This window comes from Ambystoma mexicanum, chromosome 7p (assembly GCF_040938575.1).
Source record: "Ambystoma mexicanum isolate Mex_15411 chromosome 7p, UKY_AmexF1_1, whole genome shotgun sequence".
Lineage (NCBI taxonomy): Eukaryota > Metazoa > Chordata > Amphibia > Caudata > Ambystomatidae > Ambystoma > Ambystoma mexicanum.
In genome coordinates this window covers 670,819,787-670,844,951 of record NC_090939.1, presented here as the reverse complement: position 1 = coordinate 670,844,951, position 25,165 = coordinate 670,819,787, and the positions used below count along the sequence as shown (strand labels likewise).

The following is a 25,165-nucleotide window of genomic DNA, read 5'->3' as shown; positions in this document are numbered from 1 at the left end:
ATGGCCGGTCCCTTGGTGACTGTTGTGATACTTCGCATTACCCCCAACCAACCGCATTTAAGTAGCACGGAAAAGCAACAAAATGACCGGCTGCAAGAATAACATATGCACAGGTACATTTGCCCTCCTAGTGAAAATCACAGTAAGTGAACATATATTTAAGTGAAATATGCAAATGTAGTTCAATTGACTTTGCATTCATAGGAAAGTGCACAAGACAAAGTAGCATGGGACTTTAACAAAAAAAATGTAATGAACACCAGAAAAATAACCTGCGAGAGGAAATGTTCCAATAAATATGCTGGCAAAGTATAAAAGGTGCTCACATTTTAAACCCGGCAATCTGTCATGAAATAGTCCCAGAAAAACAAAATTTCAATACGAAACAAGTGCTTGTGGTATTGTGGGTAAGTGTCTGCATTAGCAAAATGACAACCCAAGTAAATCCTGGTAGCCAAATACTTCAGCAAGCTTGCCAACCTAAAAAAAAACAAGGGGGTCTCCCCTCTTGAAAATAAAAGTTACGCTGTTCACCCACATGAGCCCTTTACTTGTGCCCTGAAAAGCAGCCACCCACATGTGCCCTGAAAAGCAGCCACAATCAGGGGAAAGTAACTCCACCAACCTCTCTTACCACATCCTGGCCAAATACTCATGACTTGCTTGCCCTCTCATGTTCCCCTCCTCACCCCCATGTCTGGCTTTCATCAATACTCTGCTATATAAAGATAACTTGAAAAGTACACCGACCATAGTGTCCCTCAAATATATAAATCCTTATAGAACTATGCTAGGCAAAAAACTGAACAATTGTGGCATTCTTCCCCCAACCAGAATGCAATTCAGCGAAAGGCAAACAAATTGAGCACCGGAACATAGAACATAGAAGATCTTTAAACCATATTGTGGAATAATAATACTTGCACCTTGATATCTTACAATTGGGTAATCGAGAACATGACCTTTTGGTGCACCATGTATTTTATCTCTCTCATGTTTACTTCTTAATTGCATTTTGTGAATCCATCATGCAGTTTAATGATGTGCGATGTTCTTTATCCCGTTATTGGTTCCCTAGGATTTTGCAATAAGGCCATAGAGCATATGTTCTTGTGATGCACAATGCACTTTACTGCTCTTTTGTTTACAGTTCTAGAAATCAGATTCTGTGAACGTAGGCCTCTGCAATAAGGCCATAGAAAACACAATTGTATGATGCACTTTACGGCTCTGTTTACAACGTAGAAAAAGCACTTTGTAAACTTACTATGCACTTTACCGAATCGCCAAACACTTTATGCAGCTAGTGGCAGCTCAGATTATATGTAGTTTCATATTGACCCACTGGAATTGTTTAGTTGGGCGTTTCTATACGGCCAATGCTATACAGCCAATGCACTATGCACGTTGTTATAGCTAGTTTCTGGAACAAGAATTACAATAATCGGTCAGTGCAGACTTGTGTGGTTTGTAGAGAGTAGCCAACTACCCCAAGTGTTTACACTCTGTCTTGTTTCTGTGGTTTCCAATGATGAAATTAATTCAATAAACCATGTTTTACCAGATAAGTGGAGTGCCGTAATATTGTTAATATTGTGTCCTTTTGGGATGTGAGTATGCCTCTCATGGTACTGAAAGTGTGTGTGTGTGTGTGTGTGTGTGTTTTTGTGTGTGTGTTTCAGTTTGCTTGTACTGTGTTAGCCAAGGGTTAAACAGAATGTTGATAAAGAAGAAAACATGTCGATACCTTAATTAGGCTAACAGTCATTAATTGTGCAGCCTAAATTACTTCATTAACCTAATCAAGGTATCGACTTGTATTTTTGTTTTTTAAACATCTTTATTTATAGATGGGAGACATACAAATTCAAGGCTTTATAAACTTTCAATTAACTAATCCCCTTTTAACTATGCCCTGCTTACATTCACAGCAACCAGTTCAGTGCTTATTCTCATTGCCTCTGAGTATTTTCATGTTTTCCCTTCAACTCTCCTCCTTACCCCCTTCCGCCCCCCCCCCCCCCGGCCTATTTCAACTTCAAGTTTTGGGATCCAGAGTGCGAACAGCATGAGTTTGTTCACGGGTGGCTGCGCCAGGTTTCTCTCCCCTTAGTGGGCTCAGATGATGCGTGTATTTTTGAGTAGTCGCGGTTTGATGTATTGGGTTTCTCTGTCTTTCTATGTATATGTGTATATAATTTGAAGAGATAGTACTGAAGGACTTGAAACTAGCCGATATATTCTGTCTCATCAATACAATGTGTTGCTCAAAATCAGACAATTAAAGATCTGCAATCATCCGATGACATTGTAATTCACCAAGCGGACAAAGGTGGAGTGGTGGTAATTTGGGTCAAAACTCTGTATTTGGCAGAAGCTACTAACCAATTATCCAACAGAGTTGAATATCAGATGGTATTGGAACAAGAACTATTGAATACTAAAATCATTAATGATCTTCTTAATAGCTGGTACAGAAAAGGTTTATTGAATTGGGAAGACAATAATCACCCAGTCACTCCTATTCTATACCTAGTCTCGAAAGTACACAAAGACCTGTGAAGACCTCAAGGTCGTCCAGGACCATACTCTATGGGATCAGTATTGGAAAAAAATCTATATTTTTGGTCACATTCTTACAGCCCTTTTGTCAAGAGTCTCAACTCTTCTGAGCTTTTACTGAAAATCAACATCAGGTGGGAACCTCATTGTATTATGGCATCACTTGATGTTGTACCCCTCTACACTAGCATTCCACACTGATCTGGTTTGTCTGCTCTTTTTTAGAGACCAGATCTGTAAGTTACAAGCAATAAAATGAAATGTTACTTACTATGCTCTAATTCTGCCAAACCCACAATATCTTTTTGTTTGAAACTAAATATTTCAAACAATTGGTCGGTACTGCAATGGGTTCTTGCATGGCCCCCACCTATGCTAACCTCTTTATGGGGTGGTGGGAGGCCACAATAGCCTGTGCAATATGACAAGTATGTTAATCATGTGGTACATTGGTATCGCTTTATCGATCACTTGTTCGTCGTGTCCTATGCAGATGTTGGAAGAGTATATGGTATGTTTGAACATGAATGAACACAATATTCGATTGACCAGGATAGCTAGTAATTTTTGTATTGGTTTTCCTAAACGTACATTTCAAGGTATTTAATAACATGTTAACATCTGAACTATACAGGAAAGTTACAGCTTCCAGTTTATATTACCGTCTCATAGTCAACATCCTAATCAACTTAAACAACTATTCCATATGGTGAATTACTCATAGCTAAAAGAAACTACTCTGATTCTACATTTAAATCAATAGCTAATCATTTTCTAGTGAGAGGTTACTCTCATAAAACGATAGATCAAGCATATCAGAAAACCAAGTAAAAAATTAAACAAAATCTGCTTAATCTGAAAGAAGAAAAAACAGCTAGTGGACTTGGCACCATTATGTTCATTACACACTATAATGCACAAGCAACTAAAATGAAGTAATTATTTTGTAAACCTCGGTCAATTCTGAAAAGCGATAACGACCTTACTAAAGTTTTAGCCAATAGTCCAGGGATTACCTACTCAAAGGCTCCATAATTAAAGGACACATTAGCACCTAGCATGTTCAGAGAAGAAACAGTCCAAAATATTTGGCCTAGGTTTACCAAGTCTATACTACATAATGGCTTTCAGCCATGGAATAAATGCAAGGTTTGTAATTTAGCTCTTAAAAGTAAGAGTGTAGAATTTGCAGATCATCAGGTTTGGCACATACAACAAACCATTGCTTGTAAAAAACCAATTTCGTAGTTTATTACATAGACTATCCTTGTAAAATGAGGTACATTGGATCCACCACAGTACCTTTTGCAGCTTAGAATACTCCAACATTACAGAGCTATTAACAATGTACATACCAACTACCCTTTAGCAGTCATTTTCAAAGTAAACACAATAGCAATGTCACACGTATGAGATTTGGAGCATTGGCACATGTCAAGGCACATAGGCGCAAAGGAGACTGAGCAAAGCAATGGAGATGCTGATAATCTAGGCTTATCGTCAAAATGGGAAAGTAGAAACCTAAAGGTCACAACAGTGGTAAAGAACTGTATATTTCTAAGATAATGCCCCAAACATGTTTTACTTATGGTTTCTATTGTCTATTATTACAGCATTATCTACACACTTTTTATTAGTGCAACCATAATAGGTACCTTAGACATCTTCTCAGCAGATATTAGGATCTATATACAGTCCAACATACAGAGAGATTCTTTGTATTTAAGCCCACTTGGGCTGTACCTCACATTTAATATCACATCATATATGTTGAGTCTGTCAATTCTGTTCATAATCCTGACATCTAAATGTATGCAACCATTATCGCGGTGTATATTCTGCAGAGGCTGATGGTTGCCAGTATGTCTGCTTTTGGTCCATGTAGTTCTACTCAGAAATAAAATGTAGTAAATGTCTGTTTGGATCCATGTAGTTCTATTTAGAACTACCAATATGTGACGTCACTATTTCGATTTTAGGTGGGATGGATACACAGGTTAAACACTCGCTTACTGACGAGTGCTATTTTGACATTGTCTTGAATACCACATTTATTCTGTATTCCCATTATTAACATACGGAACGATTTTTGCACTTTTTCTAATTCGTGTGCCGGGGTCCTTCATTTCCAAAACACACGTATCTCATTGGGATCAAATGGATGACAGTCGAGTTGGACCTTTCCTTTCTGAGCTATCGTAGAGTTGCTTACTCTACGACCCCTGGCACCCAGTGCTGTTCAGCAGGCAGAGTGCTCTTATGACTTAACCCCCAGAAAGTCGCCAGTTCTCCAGCATGTGGTCTGGCGTGCCCCCCTTCTCGGCCAGGGGCTTCACAGGGGTCTTTACGATGGGCAGGAAAGACGATTCTCCCCTGGCGGGCAGGGAAACATTTGGCTTGGGTTTCGTCTCCACTGGGGCCACATCCGCGGTTTTCACCAGGGACGCTACCACTCCCTCAATGGAAGCCTTAGCCTGGTGAATCTGGGCCTTCACGACCTTAGGCGCGTCTGAGGCCTTCACTGTGGGGGGGAAGGTCAACGCCTCGCTCCCCCGTGGCTTTCTCCGTCAGAACCGACTGGGACTTCTCCCGAAGCTTACCCGGGTTGTCCGACTACCTTTACATCGAGCTGGAGCGTTGGCTCATGGTTGACTGCGTCAGCGATGCTTCGCCCGGCCTGACAGCCGTGGAGCCCGTACAAACGGCGCTCCCGGGGACCGGGGGACTCACAGTGCTTAGCCTTATGTTGGGCCCCCGTCGCCGGAGCACCCTCAAAGGTCTTAGAAGACCACTCTGACTTTCTCTTGGGAGTAGTACGTTGCCGGGCCTCACTTGCCGCCAGGCTCCTCATCTCCAGCCAGTCTCCGAGCCGCTTGTGACGGTCCTTCATGGTGCAGGAGGACATGTCCTTGCAGAACGCACAGGCCTCTTCCACGTGCGATTTGTCTGAGTGTAGGCAGTAAAGGCACCGGGAGTGCCCATCCTCCTTGAAAACGTTCTATAGTCCACATCCTGGGCAGATCCTAAACCGTGGCGTCGAGTCTCCTTTGTCTTCAGCCATGTCCACGTGGGGTAAGCCTCAAAGATCTTCTGGAATCCTCCAAGAAGTGGAATTCGACTAAAAATCGCTCTTGAGGGGCGTAGAGGTTTCCGAAACGGGTCCCCGTTAATTGGAAGATGAATCAGTGGTGCTTGAGGTTCAATTGTCCGAAAGAAAATAGTAAACTCTTTGAAAAAACGCAGTGAAAGCTCGAGAGCTAAGCACGAGGACTCCCAACACTTGAACGTGCGGTAAAAATCTGAAGACGGCTGCCAGAGGAGGGGCTTAGGTAGAGGGCAGTCATTGGCTGAGGCAGTATGACCCAGAGACTAGTGATTGCTTATTAGGAGAAAGACAGTTCAGAAATGAAACTGAAACTGATTTTTTCTTTACCGAGGATTCCCAGCCTGACGACGGGGAATATTCATGAGCATGTGAATCCATGCCAGACCCATGCTGGAGAACAACAGTTAAGGTAAGAAACTTGTTCCTTATGATATGATAAGTCATTTATAATGCGCCTGTACACAAGTGTTTCTAGGCACGACCTGGTAAGCGAAGCACCCACAGCTCACGCCACCACCATGCACTGCTATGCTAAGACTTAACACCCAGGACATAAAAGATGCCATCAGATAATGTCATTGATGACATCACAAATCTGGGCCACTTGTTTTGTTCACTGACATATCTGGGGCCAGGTGGTTTTGTTCATTGAGAGTCATAATATGAAAATTGAAAAGGTGCTATATATCTAGATGTTAACCTTCTTGTATGTTCTCAAAGTACTTTCCTTAGGGTTTGGTCTCAGTTCATGCTGCATATATATGGGGCAATAAGCAGGCCTCAAACATACCATTCATTTGTATACATGATGATGAACTTTAATGTTATTGACCTTTTCTGGTGATGTTATTTCTTTCTTCCTTACTTTAGTTTCCCTGTATTTGCCTCTGATTTGTATGCATTGTGGGTCTTCATATGTATTATTTGTACTAACACACATATGCAGTACGTCTTGAATTATTAGCTATTACATTATATGTTTAACATTACTTAAAACTCTGATAAGGAAGGTATCATTCCTTATTTTATTAGCCAAAATTACCAGATTAAAAATATTGGTGCATGCTGCAGCCATTGCCTATGTGTATGTATGATTAGGTTCCTGTATTAACAACAACACTCCCATATATTGTTTTGTTTAGATGAGTACAGTCTTTAATACATTAAGTAGTTCATGCTAGGTCTTCCGATCCCTCCTGACATCTTGTTACCAACTTTGTAAACACAACTCCTTGTAGGAACTTTTCTTCAAAATGTATTTCCAACGTGATGTCATCAATGACATTTTTGATGTCCTGGATGTTAGTTTTAGCAGTGCACCGTGGTGGCGTGAGTAATGGTTGCTTATCTTACCATAACTGGCACATTTCTGGGTTTTTTCGGTTTTACTTGTAACCATAACGTCCCTTTTAACAAGGTTTTTTCACTGAATGTCATAGGTTTTTACCAGAGCCCCATTGATCTGCTACACATTCATTATATCGTACTCGCCCCCAGTGTAGCAGCAGTGGAGTCCGCTGACATTAGGTAGCATCAACAAAACCCAGAAGCACAAGGGACAACAGAACATTTTGTACCCTTCAACCAACAAAAACATATACATAAACAGTATTTATATTTACCACACCCTGATATTACTTTTTGTACAATTCGACACTTCAAAATGTAAAAACCTTTTTCATTTAGCACCCAATATTATGGAATGCACCAAGCACAAACCATAACTGTACACCTCATATTATCATTTCAGTACAACTCTTTATACAGACTGAGATAAACCAGCAGCTCATTGCAAAACAACCTGACCAAATAGTAAGTACACTGTATTTGTTCCTCTATAATTACCATTGATTATATAAACATTTCTCATAAGCAAATATCACAATTTTTTATTTTGACAGAAATGGCAAACCCACTTGAGCGGCTAGAAGAAAACGTTCACAAAGAAGAAACAAGTGATAATACAATCTCTAATGGTAAACAATACATCTTTCAATATAAACAAATAATGCCATTTATACACAGCTCATTGAAATAATGTCTTCTTTTCTTATAGTACATACTTTACTTGAAGAAACTACAACACAAATTCATTATGTAGAATCCCAACAATCGCAAAGACAATCCCAATCCCCAACTCTATACAATAAATCATGATCTTGTCTGCAAAATTGGATGAACTTTGCATTGACTTTAAAGAACTTGTGAATTATGTTAAAATCATGTTATTAGAAATGTTGATTATCATTGTCCTACTTGCACCTGTCACCCCAATCAAATTCACAAAAGATAAATGAAAGACAGTTTGATGAAACTCCTCTCCCCAATGATGAATTTCTCGAAATTCCAAATTCTCCCATTTGGTTCCCATTCCGATATCCCATCTCTTTCATAAATGCATGTATTTTTTGTACTATAAATATTTTGTATATTCTGTGATACATTCCCTTTTTTTTTTTTTTTAAACCCCAATTTATAGTCCGTGGACTATACGACTGTTAATGGTGTCCCTTCACGAAAGGGCTGTCTGCGGAATGCGCGACCAATGGGTACGTTATGCAATCCTCACACATGCCAACACCATGCACTGCTCTAACACCCAGGAAATCAAAGATGACATCACAAATGGCATCATTGATGACATCACTAATGACATCACCTAGATCAATTCTGATGAAAAGTCCTTACGAGGGGTTCTGTTTAGAATGTTACTAGCAGGGGGGCGTTGTTGCGCGCATTGAAAGATGACTGCTTCCGTGTGAATGATGACGCACGCACGGCCCTCGGCGTCGTTAGGTGTGACCCCTAGTCTGGCGCATTTATACCACGCCCCCAGGTAGATCACGGAAGCGGTTTACACTCCCTCCGATTTACCGAGACGTTGAGTACCGCGCCAGCAGATAGCATTTTTGCTATTTGATACCCGGTAAGCAACTTTACGTTTCTTTCCTTTTCTTCCATGTCCCCTCCAGAGGTCGTTCCTTTTCTGTTTCACTTGGACACGTTTACCCAGCTGCCGGAGTTACGCACCACGGCAGTCTGTTCATGCTTGGTGGCATGTTGCTGGGGAACGTGTGACCATAGACAGTACCTGTTTGCTAATCAGGCCACTGCCGGCACCTTCTAAACACCGACAGTCTTTGCCTAGATCCAGCTGGCACCACACCACCCACCCCTCCCTACTGGGAATTCAGGGTTCTATCGGCATATCTTTGCCCCCCAAAGATGGGGCTATGCTCTTCTATGCAATGAGCAAATACATGGAGTAATAATAACTATATAGACTGGACCCAGCATGACATGAAACTATGTATGACATTATATTGTTAGAAGAGATCTCTGATGATTGCACTTCACTATATTCTTCCCCCCCACCCTTATCCTTTTTTTGTCCCCTCTGCAGGATTCTACGGATGAGCCTGCTGTTGGCGCATACAAACTGCCCTACACCCGAGGGCGGATTTTGATTAGGTCACCCTTTAAATCACTTCTGTGTCCTGAAGAAGATGGTTTACAACACTTTTTAACCATCGAAACCGGTCGACCTGACAGGTGTGGCTTCTCCACACCTTCACAAGATACCTTCTGAAGAAAGAGGAAGGATCCCAAGACTAAAAGATCACAACCCAGCCACAGATGGGTTTTTTTTAGCACCTCAAGTGTATAAACAGCATTTCTTAGCTTCTAAAAAATAACTATCTAAGTGATGACTCTTACCACTTGCTATTTTTAACATTTTTTATGGAGACAATCACCCGCATGAAATATACCTCCAGTTTGTTTGGGTAAATAAAGAGTAACACAGGAAATCCCAACATCTCTGAAACTCTTTTCATGCCAGTCACCAGATATGTATGACATCACGACGAGACATTCTTTCATTCTCGTAGCAATCTAAGACGCAACGGGTGTTTTGTCTCCCCCCTTGTATCAGCACATACTCATCATCCAGCGCCCTTTGAATAGGACTCCTGAAATTTAACGCAATAAAAGGGGCAACCAAACCCAATGTAGAATTGTTCCCCCGAGTAACCGTCTTTTTGTGAACTACTATAACCCTACGGTTAGGGATGGTACGAATGCTTTACGGTCAGAAGAGACCGCAATTTGCCCTGATGTCTATTTGCAGCTCCTGCAACACTCCAGGCTGAAAAGGCAATAATCCTGTCAAACCGGTCCGGTTCTGTCTTACTACCAGTGGAAATATCACTGAGGGGTCCACTGAGCATACTGGGAAAGTTTGGAGCAAAACTGCTCTGAAATGCCTGAATAACGCTGTGCTGAAAAGATAGCTGCTCCCGCACTCACTGAGATGATCGAGATTCTGGGAGGCGGGCAGCAACCACCCATCCACGCTGGTGAACAGGAGGTTGTTTCCGGCTGCAAGACGACGAGACAGTGAGGTGCGCGGATTGCAGGGCCCTGAAACACGCCTCGCGGGGCAGTCGTGAACGCTCCAGACTCCTATAGAGCGTCTGCCGCACCGGTCACGCTACGAGGACATCCATTCTTCAGTAAGGGGGGCGGGCGGATGGCCAACGGAGGATAATGGATAATTAGGCGGCGAACACTGCCAGCAGCAGTGGGACACCACCCGCCCCCCTCCCTCTGCCCTGTGAAAGCAATCGGTGATCGCAAGGCCGTGTGGGCCCCATTAAATCAGGAAAGTTACAGAGGGGGAAGCCCACCCTATACGGGTTGTTGACCGTGACACATCGCTGTGTCACTGCCTGATGGAGAGAGGCACGACCCGAAACAACACCGGGTCACGAACGCTACTCCGCAAGGAGTACCGACAGGTATCGCCATCACCAGGGGCCCACACCACGCAAGCACAGTTGGACCCTGAATCACGATACGCACGTGCTCCGGAGGGCATTGCTGTCTTTTTTTTTTTTTTTTTTTTCGGACTCCATTATCGTGTGTCGGCGTAAACTCACAAAACAAGAGAACCACTGAATTCTGGCTGACTCCCATTGAAACCCACCTGCCCATACAACGACACCTCCAGGTTGGTATATAAACTCTCGGACAGGCAATCGCTACAAGGCAAAGGCCACCAGCCACAGGTCACCAAGAACCCCTTCCCGGGTCCCCAATCAGTCACCCCACGAGAATTTGCCTACATACTGGCTATGTGAACAAGTGGCTCTCCTGGCACAACGCAGCAAAACAGGCGGCTCATAATCGACATCCCTGCCACAGGTGGGATAAAGAGGCCAACGCAGAGCCCCCTTCTTGACACACTTTTAGTTACACTTTCAGGAAAGGTCAAGGACGGGAACACACTTGCAGCCACCGGTGTGCACTTTCGCACGTGCAAAGGCAACCAGTCGCACTTATAATACTTGCAGAGCTAACGAAGGGCGTCCCTCCCTCGATGTTGGACTTCTTATAGACCGACCACATGCTGTGCTGCTGTCATGATGCCAACCCCTGGACATCCGGATCAAGCCCATCATCCCCGGGAGCAGGCATCCAGACATTTACAAAAACCCCAGCAGCCCCAGCTAGGGGCTGTCTGGGTTCAGTCCTGGCGCCATAGCCAGGCTCATAGACCTTACTTAACTCATGCAGACCATGCTGCAAATAAATCCAAGCCAACGTGAGGCCTGGATGGGACTATTTTACAACAGGGACTATTTTTTTACTCGGGTGTGGTCCTGAGGAACTTCTTTCCTGGGACTACTTTGGAGGCTATTTAAACCACGCCCAAACAGCAGCACATGCTTTGTGTTATTCTGCATCCAGCAGCGTGAGACTCACCGTGCCTGCAGCCAGCATCCAGTCTTCTGCCACGCCCGCGTGCCTGCAGCCAGCATCCAGTCTTCTGCCATGCCCGCCTCGAATCCGGAGCTCCTAGAATAAAGAGGAAGAAAAGGACAAGGTTAGAAAACAAACTTATTTCAAATTCCTCACCTGATTCCGGATCCATTTAATCTCCCGACCTGGAAAGTACATCAGGGCTGCACGCGTCGCTTCGCCGGCTCCAGCACAGCGCCATACTCACCAGTTCTCACAGCATCTTTTGATCCGGCACTGTCTCCATCATTTCTTCACCGTACTCTGGCATCTAGGGGCACAAGAATAACAAGGTGAGCCAAGGGAATCAACAAATACCTCTTACCACCATAGACTTACCTGATTTACCACCAGCGTTATTATTCTACATATCTTCATATGCCGCATCTGTAATGAGGGAGAAAAACAACACATTAACGCTTGCAATAGTGAACATCGGGCACATTGAACTCTTTGAACTTGATACTTACCAATCCTGTCTGGGACTTCAGAGTCAATGCTTACCGGAACTCTCCCAACGCCTTCAAACCAGTGAAGTAACTGGTATCTACACGCCCCTGCAAGACACGCAGAATGGGGAGCTCATCTTTTACAAACATAAGGTGAGGTTACTAAGGGGATATCGGAGGTGATTAGTGGGGGAGAGCGAGAACAGTTGGGAGGCCATCCCTAAAACCCACAGGTGGCTAATCCCTGTCTCCACTTGCAGGAAAATACTACTTCGGGTCCAACAGACAAGACTAGGCGGGCCAGTCATCTCTGCACTACGCATCACGTTGACGGAGAACGCAGCTGTCCGGGTTCGATCGACACCCCTGAGAGCACCTAACGAGACGGATGGGCGGACACGATTGCCAGAAGGAAATCATAAAACTAGGAGCGGTCTGAGTACATGTAGTCCCTCCCGCAGCCAAGAGCATCGCGAAATGACAGTCCTGCAGCACTGACACTCTAATCCACCCACGGGATAATACAGCAAGGAAATACCCGGCAGGGAACCGGTACCACGCATTACATTACAAAGTGGAACGACAAGGCCAATGTTTAACCAGCGGAAGTGGTAAACGATGCCCAAAGGCCCATGCCCGAAAAAGGGTACAGGGGCTATTGGTAAATTTACAACAAAGACGAGAAAAGTGACTGAAGCTGCCATGTCTTCGGAACCAGCACCGCAAGCAAACCCTGCGACGCTGACAACAACCATGGATCCACAGGCAGTATTTGGGCCATGCAACAGGATTTCTCTGCCCTCAACGAAAAACTAGATGGCATAACGGTGAATGTGGCAACCATCAAGAATCAATTGGACAAGACCACAGGCCGCATCACGGAAGCCGAGACCCGGATCAGCACTACTGAATACTGGGACAACAATGGCAAAGGAACTTGGTTCAGTTAAAATAAAATGCAAATATTTAGAAGCCAGATCCCGACACAACAACATACGCATCGTTGGTGTCCCGGAAGAAGCCTTGAAAGGCCCCATGGACATAGCTGTGGATAAATTGCTGCGAGACCTCCTAGGAAATCCTGGTTGGTCACCTATGTTCTTTGTGGAGCGAGCTCACAGATCACTGGCACCAAGACCTAAATCTGGGGCCTACCCCAGGCCCATCATAGCACGTATGATGAACTATAAAGACAGAGACTTGGTGCTGAAGGCAGCGAGAGATAAGCAGGAATTGAGATGGGAAGCTGTACTATCCGCATATTCCGAGAATACACACTGGCTGTCCAGCAGGAAAGATGTTCATTTACAGGAGTCAAGAAATTGCTACGAGACCAACACATCCCTTACGCCATGCTGTATCCGGCCAGGTTACGATTGCAATAAAGACAGATTTCTTTACATTCCCTGAGGAGGCGACAAATTATTCTGCATCCAGCAGCGTGACTCTTGTCCCCTTCCTTCCTTAAGTTGCAACTGAGTTCGTGAGAAGAAGGTCTCGTAGCTTCTGCTGGCATTCAGGTAAGAGTCTGTGTTACCCAACGCTGTCCGGTAACTATCCCTCTGCCCCCACATCAAACAGTGAATGAGTGCGACATCTGAATTACAGCGCGTTCAGAGACTTTGCTATGTGATGGAGAGACACTGAATGGGGGCAAGCCACCGCTTTGTGGGCATACGACTAGTTGGCTCCAAATAAGAGTTGCCTTAGTAGTGAATGTTATGTATGTACTCCCAAATGTTCATAATGGGTTCAAAAAACAAATATAGACAGAACCGACCGGAAAAAAATGAGCATACAAGCCTGGGTTGTCGCAGCATACCTCCCCCTGTTGCAGGTGCACTCTAAGATATGGGTAGGGGAAGGGATAGTCTGGGTATCCTAGTTAAAGTTCGGGGAACTATAAGGGAGGGGGTGGGTGATGGGTCCAACTGGAGGTGGGTTGGGACAGTTGGGCGTTAATGTTCAAAACACACAGGTACTGATAATGATCGAAGGTACACTCACAATTGGTTATAGACGCATCTCACATCTTCTGAAGAGGTTACGTTATAATGGCTAAGGTGGACAAAGATACTTTTACGTTATTGAGCTGGAATGTGCGGGGGCTGGTATCCCCGATAAAAAGGAGGAAAATTATGACCTACATTAATAGGCTGAGCACTAGGATAGTTTTTCTTCAGGAAACTCATCTATTGCATCATCAGGCAGAGAAACTGGCCCCCAGTTGGGGACCACATCATTACTACACGTCATATTCAAGCCATGCCAGGGGCGTAGTAACTCTAGTACATAAATCTGTCCCTTTTGCATGTCATAAAACGGAGACTGATCATGAGGATCGGTATATCTTGGTTCACAGTACCCGCAAGGAAAGGGTTGCTGCTAAATCTATACGGTTCCAATATAGACAACCCTGGTTTCTACTCCACACTGTTTGGGAAACTGGCTAGCTACCCCACGGCTCACCTGATATGTGGCGCAATATTAATACCATCCTAGAAACGCATCTTGACCACACAGCGGATCAGCCGACATACTTGGATCATTCCCCTATTCAGATATCATTGCACATTCCGAATATGCAAATACACAGACCACCCATGGAGATTCAAACCCGCTGAAAGATCAGGTCTATAGGACGTTGCTCGCCCAACATATTGAGGACTACTTTGATATTAACGAAGGTTAACTGTCTCGACCCAGGCACTGCTATGGCAAGCTTTTAAAGTGTACATTAGAGGCACTGCGATGTCTACTGAATTTGGAGTGTTAAAAGACATTTGCAGAGAATTGGCACGGCGGGAAGGAGACATCGCTGACAAACAGCAGCAATATGCCCAATCACCCTCCTCACAGCTAGGATTAGATATTAAAACTCAGGTGGAGGAATTCAGGGAGACTGCTGATCGTGAGATCTGCTTTTTTGATAGACCCGCTGCGGCACGGCGATATGGGGAGTGGGAACGACTGGGCAGATTACTGGCGAGGATGGTAAGAGGAGAGCGTGGACCCACAAGCATTCCATGTATAACACGATCTGATGGAGCCGTGGCCACTGAGCAGAGAGAGATTGTGAGGACGTTGTATGACTTTTACAGACAATTACACCCCCCCGCCCACCAAACCAATGCTACGGATCCCGAGATCGATCAATACCTAGCCCAAATACCAATGACACTTTTATCACCCGCCTCCAGAGAGGCACAATATCTGAAGCCATTAAGGCATTACCCAACGGGAAAGCTCTGGGTTCCGATGGCCTCAGTGCAGAATTCTACAAAGAATTTGATGAACTCCTCATCCCTAAACTGCACGCCGTTTGGACAGAAGCCCAAGATATAGGGGAATAGCCTGTGACTACTAGGGAGGCTATCATCACTCTGCTACTTAAACCTGGGAAACCTCCTGAGGCTTGCGGCTCATATAAACCGCTATCATTGATAAACACTGACGCCAAGATTTACGCTAAGATCCTGGCCACACGATTAACACTGTTAATGCCGTATATGGTCCATGAGGATCAGGCGGGCTTTGTGACAGGCAGATCCACTGCGACAAATATAAGACGCTGCCACAAAATACTAGCAGCAATACCGGAAGAACTGCAGGGGGTAGCAGTATCCCTAGACATGCAAAAGGCTTTTGATACGGTCTGTTGGCCGTTTCGGTTTAGGATCTTGCAAAACTATGGGTTTGTGCCTGACTTTATTGTGTGGGTAAGGGGGTTATACACACGTCCCTATGCCAGAATATGCATCAATGGTACACTGTCAGAGGTGCTAGAATTGCTGGGAGGCACACATCAGGGCTGTCCGCTATCTCCCCTTTTATTTGCATTAGTGATAGAACCACTGGCGGACCTAATCAGGGCAAAATATGCTTAAATTTGGATTGCTCTTAGAGGGAAGACTGGAGATTATAACATTGTATGCCAACAATGTCTTATTATACTTGAAAATTCCAGAACGCACTCTGGGTAGGGTTTTGGCAGTAGTTAAAACATTTTGTGAATATTCGGGACTGAAACTTAATACTGCCAAATCTGAAGTTTTTCCTCTTACAGTTTCGACGGTTCAACCATCGGCCCTTCATGGACTTCTCTGGAGTCCAGTTCATATCAAGTATTTGGGAGTGGCTGTGACTAAAACAGCACAGCTTTCCCGCGCACTGAACTATGAGGTGTTGGCTGATGCCCTTTGTGTCAAGATGGAAAGATGGAGAACACTCCCATTGTCACTGTTAGGCAGGATCAGCCTTATAAAAGTGATTATTCTCCCCAAACCTTTTAATTTATTTAGCACTGTACCGGTATGGCCGGGTAGAGCGCTGTTTATGAAGATGAGAGGGGCATGCACTGTGATATGGGGTGGACACTCCAGACTGAAGTGGAGGGTACTTGCAGATCAATAAGCACAAGGTGGCCTGACAACACCAGATTTGGAGTTTTATTATTTGGCAGCACAAGCACACTATGCAGCACAATGGGCGTCAGATTATCTTGACCCCACTACATTGACGGACATGACCACGACACCGAAATCAGCCACACTCCTTCATGGTTTGGCGACTTCCTGCCCCAAACGCTACAACACTATTGACCCTGTGCTAGTCACATGCACGCCCTGGGGCAAAATAGCCGATATACAGCGAACGGAAACGTTATACTATCCGAATATGCCAATATGGGGAGCCATTATATTCCCCACACTCTGGATCCAGAGGTTGTAACACACTGAGGTGCCAGGGGTATCATGCAACTGGGGCACTTATTTCAAGATGATAAATGTGTAGCAGTGTAGCATGGGAAAAGCTCAAGGACACTATAGGAGACACACCTAAACAAAAGCTACATTACACGCGGATGAGATCTGCCATTGCGAAAGTATGGGAGGAATTCCCATTAGAACCACTGATACATCTAGGGCTGGGATGCATGTTCACTACTGGGAAGGGTAAAATATCGGCTTCTGCACTATACAAGACCATAATCCAAACCCATCCACGGGGTCTCATGATGCCAAAGAAAAGTGGGAATTTGAACTAGGACATCTGATCACTGACAAACAATGGATACAGGTGTGTGGCTTGACAAAACATATTTCATGCAACATTAGATACACATTGATACACTATAAGATCATGCACAGGATACACTATACCCCAGCTAAACTGAAATGCATGTATCCCACAACAGATGGCACGTGTCCTAGGTGCAGCAGTGAAGAGGCCGATACTCTCCATATGTTTTGGTCATGCACATTAAGAGAATATTGGGCAGATGTGTGTAGAGCAATGGATGACATGGCAGAACAACCCATAGATTGGTCTCCAGTGGTATGCTTACTGGGGGACATAGGGAAGATGAACCCTACGTTGCGGAAACAATTGAACGTGGGCCTGTTATTGGCCAAAAGGGCGATACTACTGAAATGGAAAAGCAAATACCCACCCACCAAGAGTGACTGGGACAGGGACATGATCTGGACAAATGACAATGAAGAATTGTACATAGAACTACTGCATGCAACCACAAGACCGAAGAACATTTGGGGCACATATAAACAATACCTTGCAGAAAATGCACAGGAGGAAGAAGTGTAATGATGCGATGCCACCATATGAGAGATTGGAGACCTACATTTTATACGTAAGATGTGTAACCTGACAATGTTTGAATAAGTGGTGTACCTGTGTGGAATAACATTTTTTTTAAAAGAATGTTGCTAGCAACATATCAAGGGGGATCGGGAGACCTCTCGATTAACTACTACATACATAAAAAAATTCACTTCTTTAAACCAAAATTGTTTTTAATACAGGAATGTAATACATACTCTACAATAGACAATGGCTGCAGCATGGACCATTGAAGTACATTCTTTTTAATCTGCTAATATTGGCCAGTAGAATCATAAATCCAAGCCTATCAGAATCTTGACCAATATTAAACTTGGAATTAACAGTTAACAATACAAGAATTACTACACACTTGTGTTAGTTAAAAAAATACATATGAAGAGCATCAATGCATACAAATCTGAGGCACATACAGGGAAACTCTAGTAAGGAGGAAAGAACCACCATGACCAGAAAATGCGTTGGCGCATGGGAGACCTAGGCGTATGGGAGGCGAGTGACAAGTAGCATCAGAAGTTTCCAAATTGTTGCTACATAAAGAGGAGCTACAGCCATTTCTGTAACTATCTTACGAATAGTGCTAAAGCAATTCCACCACATCACCTTTGACTGAAAGTTCGGTCACCCATCATGCTGCTTCACAATCTCAACCCACCTAGGCTGATTGATGGCATGAGGCTGTGCGTTAAGAAATTGCTGCGCAACGTAATTGAAGCAATAGTGTTGAACGGGAAGGGAAAAAGAGAAGAGGTATTCATCCCCCGCATGCCACTCATTCTGACAGACCTTTCGTTCAGTTTCAAGCACCTACAAATCCCGGTCAGGCTCCGCGGACAGGACACCGATTGGTTAATCAGTTTGCCTCATGTCCGCGGACATGCGCCGTGTTTGCTGATTGGATGTTGAAAAACAGAAGTGCGTTAGATTTTTGGAAACACCCGCTATCTTGGATTCGCAAACAGCGGCCGGTGCCCGCGGACATCGCAGTAAAAACATATTAAAAAACACAACATTGCACTTGTCAAACTTATCAAATAATCTCTGGGGAGGTGAGGGGTGATGAGGATGGGATGAGATATGGCTGCAAGAAGCAAAAAAATGGGTGTTTTTTGCCGCAAAAGTCCGCGAACCGTTCGGATGCCTATAAATGAGGTGCCATTTGACGAATCTACACTGCATTTGGCAAACTGATAATAGATCAAGATATACATGTTTTTGCGAAGTTTGGTGGGATTCTGCCAAGAGGGAGCAAAATTAGAGGGGGGGGGGTCCCAAAATATTGTAAAGGCTTATAAATGTGGTGCCATTTGACAAATCTACACAAAGGTTTGCAAAAAGATTAGATCTAGATATAGATGTTTTCGTAAAGTCTGAATGGATTTTGTCAAGTGGAAGCTAAGTTATATGACGATTGTATGTGCATACATTTGACACTTTTGAAAAAATAAAACATGGATGGACTTCCAGCAAACTTGCGTAAGGCGCATTGGCAAGGACCTACAAGCATGGTTTTGTAAATGTGCCAGTGTTTTATTATGTGACAAGTGTTGTAATGTAGCTACAAAAAATAGCTGTATACCTTTAGTGACTGAGGGGTAGCCTGTGGCCATGGGCAGTTGTCAGATTGTCCGGTTCATGGAATAAGGTCATGATCCGGACAATCTGGCCATGACCACAAGGGACAAAACATAGGATTAAAGTGGCCATGTCCACCTGGGACTGGCTTTGTGGTAAAGTTATTCGAAATTAGGATAGATCTGAAAGGGAAGCAAAATGTGCTTGTGGTAATATGGTCCTACGGTTCTCTTTTTGCCTTCTGCAGGCTGCCATGGAAAGCGAAGAGGGGCCCTGTATGGAACCCTCGCCTTCCCTTTCCATGGTGGCCATCTTGGAAAAGGATTTTCCTTCCTACACAGGGACGCCGCAATCCTCTTTTTTAGCACCCCGGGTTCCCGCTTTGGGAACCTAGGGTGCTAATGGCCTTCATACCCCCATTTCAGGGGCTGGAATGGGGGGGGGGGATAATGGTCCAGAGACCTTGTTATCCACCCTTGCTTCGTTTGGGCTGATAACTTGGGCTGCTGGGCCGGTATCCACCGTTCCAGTCCCTGGAACGGAGGATGAACGCCACAATATTCCCATTAGCATAGCACAAAATGCAAATGGAAATGTTGGAAAATCTTATTGAGTCTACATACTTTACTGGGAAATATAAAGTAGATGGAGTCTATACATGTTTTTTTTGTTCTATTTTTTAACTGTGAAAGGTGGTTCATAAAGGAATATGTCTTTTGTTGTTTTTGGATGTATTCTTTTTGGCAGGAGAGCTGAGAACGAAAGGTGGGGAGGGAAATGAGGGAAGAGGAACCAAACACTAATATGGAGGGGTAGGTGGACAAGGGAAAATGTTGCGCGTGTGTTATTTCTAAGGTAGGGGGCAGTGTTTCTCATGCTCCTTGATTACAGCAGTGGTGGTGGATCTTGGGGAGGAGGGATGGCATTAGCTGATGCCATTTTATGATAAATAGCAGTTCTGCTAAAAGTATGTACTGTGTACTCGATTGTTAATGGATAATGAGTAGGAATAGGTGTTGGAGCTGTGCAAGGCACATTTTGAAGTTGAAAGTACCTAGATCAGTAGAAAATGCAGTTCTGAAATGTCTGCGAAGCAGAGATCTTATCGTGAAGTGCGGACAGGTTCTCGGACACGTCGTCATGCCGCGCGCCTGCGTATGCTCATGTGGCACTGTTCGGAAGGTCTGCTATGAAGTCAGATGTTTGTAGATGTCTACGGATGCAAAACTAGTTGAATTAGTTGCAAAAAGTGTATAGAAGTTTTAAAAATGATTCTAGAAGGTGGGAAATGGCAGAGTTTTAAGGTGACACTTTGTAAATGGAACACAAATATTGCTATATTGGGTAAGTATGATATTAGTAAGTTGTAGGAAAATAGCATGCACTGAAAAAAACTTTGTTAAAGGGGCGTTATGGTTAAGTTGAACTAATAACCTTTGAAATGCACTGAAGAAACTTTGTTAAAGGGATGTTATGGTTTATGGTTAAGTAAAATCGGAAAACCCCAGAAATTCGCCAGTTATGGTAAGCTAAACAACCATAACTCGCGCCACCACCGTGCACTGCTAGGACTAACACCCAGGACATCAAAGATGACATCACAAATGTCTAACATGGCTGACCCCTTCCTCGTGGCTCCAAGTGCCTCCCTGCAGCCCTGCCTGCCTGCATATGATTGGTGCAGCTGTCCCTCATTTGCACCAATCGGGCGAGCCGGCAGGTGAATGCCGGCCCACCTCCAAGGCTTGATTCTAAGGCTCCTGTTCGTTTCCTGTTCGGTGACGTTTCTTCCCCAGCCCCACCTGAGTAAAAAATAGTCCCTAGGTAAAATAGTCCCTTCCAGGCCTCATTTGGCTTGGAGCTCTGCAGCATGGTCTGCACCAGGTAAGCTTGCAGCATGGTCTGCATCAGGTAAGTTCTACTCTATGAGCCTGGCGCCTATGGCGCCAGGACTGACTCTCTATATGAGCCTGGCGCCACAGGCTCCAGGACCACACCCAAACAGCCCCTAGCAGGGGCTTTTGGGCTTGCTCAAAACAACTTGATGCCTGCTTCCGGGGTTGCTGAACCTGGTCTGGTTCCCCGGGGGTAGGCATCATGACACCCCCCCCAGCCCCCGCTCTTGCCCCGTGTGGTCTCTTGTCTCCCCCCCAACCCCCGCTCTTGCCCCGTGTGGTCTCTTGTCTCCCCCCCCCACCCCCCGCTCATGCCCCGTGTAGTCTCTTGTCTCCCCCCCACCCCCCGCTCTTGCCCCGTGTGGTCTCTTGTCTCCCCCCCCGCTCATGCCCCGTGTGGTCTCTTGTCTACGCCCCCCCACCCCCTGCTCATGCCCCGTGTGGTCTCTTGTCTCCGCCCCCCCACCCCCCGCTCATGCCCCGTGTGGTCTCTTGTCTCCCCCCACCCCCTGCTCATGCCCCGTGTGGTCTCTCGTCTTTCCCCCAACCCCCGCTCATGCCCTGTGTGGTCTCTTGTCGTCCCCCCCGCCCCTCGCTCTTGCCCCGTGTGGTCTCTTGTCTCCCCCCAACCCCCGCTGCGTGTGTATAGCTCATCGGCGTGAAACTGAAAGTAAAATCACTGCAGCAGCCATTTTCGGCTGCTGCGGTGAAAAGAGAAGGTAAGAGCCCTTCTTTCTCTGCGTCGATCTCCGGCTGTATTTCAAGCCGGAGATCGAGGCGGCTATTGTTGGAAAGGGTATATTCTCCCCTTTCCAACTATGCCCATTGTGTGGCATTGCTGCCCGCGGATCGGGCACAGGGTGCATGATCCGTGGGCAGCAATGTCACCCGGTCAATAGAGAGCCGTTTATGATGTGGGGGGGCTGCTTACTAGGTAAGCGGCCCCCCCGTGGCCCCAAAGCATGGGGCCACAGCGCTGGAGACCCCTGGGGGCAGATGATCACTGACCCCAGGGGTGAAAATAAAAAAAAAATGTAAAAAATTCGAGGGGAGGGGGAGGTGGGAGGAGGGGTTTGGGGCCCTGGGGCCCACTAGGCCACCAGGGATATAGGAAAAAGTGGTGTCCTTGGAAAGGGGAGGTTGTCCCCTTTCCAAGGACACCACGTATATGACTCATTGCTGGTCACGGATCAGCGCAGAGCGCTCGATCCGTGACCAGCAACCCACTGGACCACCATGGATTTGTTTGTGACGTGGGGGGGAGTGGGGCTGCTTCAAATAAGCAGCCCTCTTTTCCCCCCCCCTGGCCTCCAAAGCATGGGGGCACATATGTGCACAACCCTGGGGGCAGATGGCTGATCATCTGCCCCCAGGGAAGGGGACAAAAAAATAAAAAATAAATAGAACGGGGATGGGGTGGGGGCCTGGGATTTCTTTGCCCCCATGCAATGGTGGTGGCCCTCCCCCTCCCACACCAAGTGGAAAGGGGGGGGGGCACCCCTTGTAGCCCTCCCCGGGGGCAGATTTTATTTATGCCCCCAGGCAGGAGTACATGAGGTGACCCCCACATCCAATTGGGGGCTGGGGGGAGGGCCACCAGGAATTAGTGTGCAGTCCCCCCAAAGGATGGGGCCTGCAGGTTAGGCCCCCTCTGGGGGCAGATGGCTGATCATCTGTCCCCAGGAAAGGGGGCAAAACAAAAACAAAAAAATGAAAATAATGAAAGGGAATGTTGGGTGGAATTGGGGGGGCCACTAGGCACCAGGGATATATTGTACAGAAAAGGGTGGTGGCCCTCTCCCCCTCCCCCCAAGGGGAAATGGGAGCACACCTTGTAGCCCTCCCTGGGGGCAGATATCTGCTCCTAGGAAGGGGCATCTGACCCCAGGGAGGGCTGCAGGAGATGCCCCCCCTCTTATCTACCCCCAGGGAGGGCTGAATGAGATGCCCCCCTGCATTTGGTGTGGGGGGGTAGAGGGTCACCCCCCATTACATTAGAAATGGTGTAACGCTTTTTAGGGGGGGCTGTGGGGCACCCCAAAGGGTTGGGGAATTTTCTAATAGGATGGGGCGTTGACCCCATCCCCCCCACCCGCAATGGAGTGGGTACCATGTCATGCAGCCCTCCCTAGGACCAGATATCTGCTCCTAGGAACGGATGCCTGAGCCCAGGGAGGAGTGCAGGAGAGCCCCCCCCTTATCTGCCCCTGCGGTGGGCTACATGAGATGGCCAGCCCCTCCAATTGGGGTGGGGGTGGAGAGGTGCACCCCCCTTCACAACAGAAAATTACCCGGCGGTGTATGGGGCCCCTCTGCCCCTGCTAAAGGGCAGCCTTCCATTTTGAATTATTTTCTTTGTTTACTAAACTTGGCTTGGCGCAGAGGGGCACATTGGTGTGCCAATCTGGCCCCGGGGTGCCCAAACCTTGCTGCTCCACTAACTGGGGGGCCTGTCCCACAATTTCTGGGGGCCCTCTCCCCCCACCCCAAATGGAGGGGGGTTGTACCTCACACAGCCGTTTGTGGGAGGCCCAGGGAGGCCTGCATGAGGTGCCCCCGCCACCCATTTGGGGTGAGGGGGGAGAGGGCCCCCAAATATTGTGGGACATGCACCCCAGTGGGTGGGGCAGTAAGGTTTGGGCACCCCGGGGCAAGATTGGCACACCAATGTGCCCCTCTGCGCCAAGGCAAGTTTCGTAAACAAAGAAAAAAATGGAAAATGATGGAACGCATTTTAGGGGGGCTGTGGGGCACCCCAAAGGGATGGGGAATTTTCTAATGGGAACGGGGTAGTGACCCCGTCTCCCCCACCCGCAATGGAGTGGGTGCCATGTCATGCAGCCCTCCCTGGGACCAGATATCTGCTCTTAGGAAGGGACGCCTGAGCCCACGGAGGAGTGCAGGACAGCCCCCCAACTTATCTGCCCCTGGGGAGGGCTACATGAGATGGGCCGCCCATCCAATTTGGCCATGTGTGGATTCCCACGGGTGTCCTCTTTTGGGAAATGCATGGGGTTCCCTGTTTTCCTTGCTGGCTTCGACACCCTAGGCCCAAATCTGTAGGTTGCCCACATGAACAAAATGGTCAGTGGCGAAAGGCTTGGGGTTACCAGCGGTTTACCCTTTTCCTTTTCCACCCCCGGTAGGTGCACCCTCACATGTGAGGTACAGTTTTCATCGGGACACCTGGGGGAATGTGGGACGGTAGGCCATGTGGTGTTGGCAGCATGTTTCGATGAGTGAGCCGAGTGAAATGTGCGGAAAATGTGTCCCCCCCCCCCCCCATTTCAGACTTTGCGGGGGTGTCTGGGTAATAACCTTTGGGCCGATTTGCGCAAATCATACCTCTGCGGATTCCCACGAGTGTCCTCGTTTCGCAAATGCATGGGGTTCCCTGTTTTCCTTGGTGGCTTGGGCACCCGAGGCCCATATCTGTATGTTGTGCTTGTCTGGAGAAAGTGTCAAATTCAGGTGTCGAAACAGACTTGGGGTTACCTGTGTTGTAGGCTTTCCCCCTGGCACCCAGGTAGGTGCACCCACACATGTGAGGTACCGTTTTCATCGGGACACCTGTGGGAACGCAGGAAGGTATAACATTTGTTGTGTTTGTGTTGTTTTCATAACGTTTCGACCCATTTGCTGGTGCCCTTTGTCACACAACCCTTTCATTTCCCAAATGTGACCTACATTTAGTCGGTGCTTTAGGCACCATACACTTTTGTAACCTGCACAAGTCACTTACTCTTGAAAAGGTCTGCCTTTGCTCTTTCAAAAAATGGATGCTTGCCGTTCCTCACCATATTGGTTTTCCCGATTTACACCTGCAAAGTGCGTCTGTTCAGGCCGTGAGCATAAAACTCCTGTGTACCATGGCTCAGTGTTTGGCTTGTCGTATTGCTTGTTTTGTAAAACACTACAAAAAATGTGTGCTTTCCTAACTGCAAGAGTCGGGGGGGAATGTAGCGGAGCATTGCTTTTCTTAAAATTCATAGAAGCCATTGCCGTTACCAAGCCAACCATGTCCAACACATACCTTTTTTTTGATCATTTTCCTGCTTTTTCCCCCAATCTATGGCATTTTCCCTTACCTACTTGTTGCCTGACCTACGCAAATCACCCCTTCCTAAACTTGGAAT

General features: G+C 46.2%; 1 protein-coding gene and 1 long non-coding RNA gene across 4 annotated transcripts in view; both read left to right on the top strand.

Moving 5' to 3' along the window:
• CARS2 (cysteinyl-tRNA synthetase 2, mitochondrial) overlaps positions 1-25,165 on the top strand; it is a 1,341,930-nt gene that overhangs the window by 52,891 nt on the left and 1,263,874 nt on the right. The gene's annotated exons all lie outside the window — the stretch shown is intronic.
• LOC138526253 (uncharacterized) lies at positions 7,257-9,689 on the top strand. The gene is made up of 2 exons (XR_011283528.1): positions 7,257-7,644; positions 9,072-9,689. It is a non-coding gene; the product is annotated as an uncharacterized lncRNA (long non-coding RNA).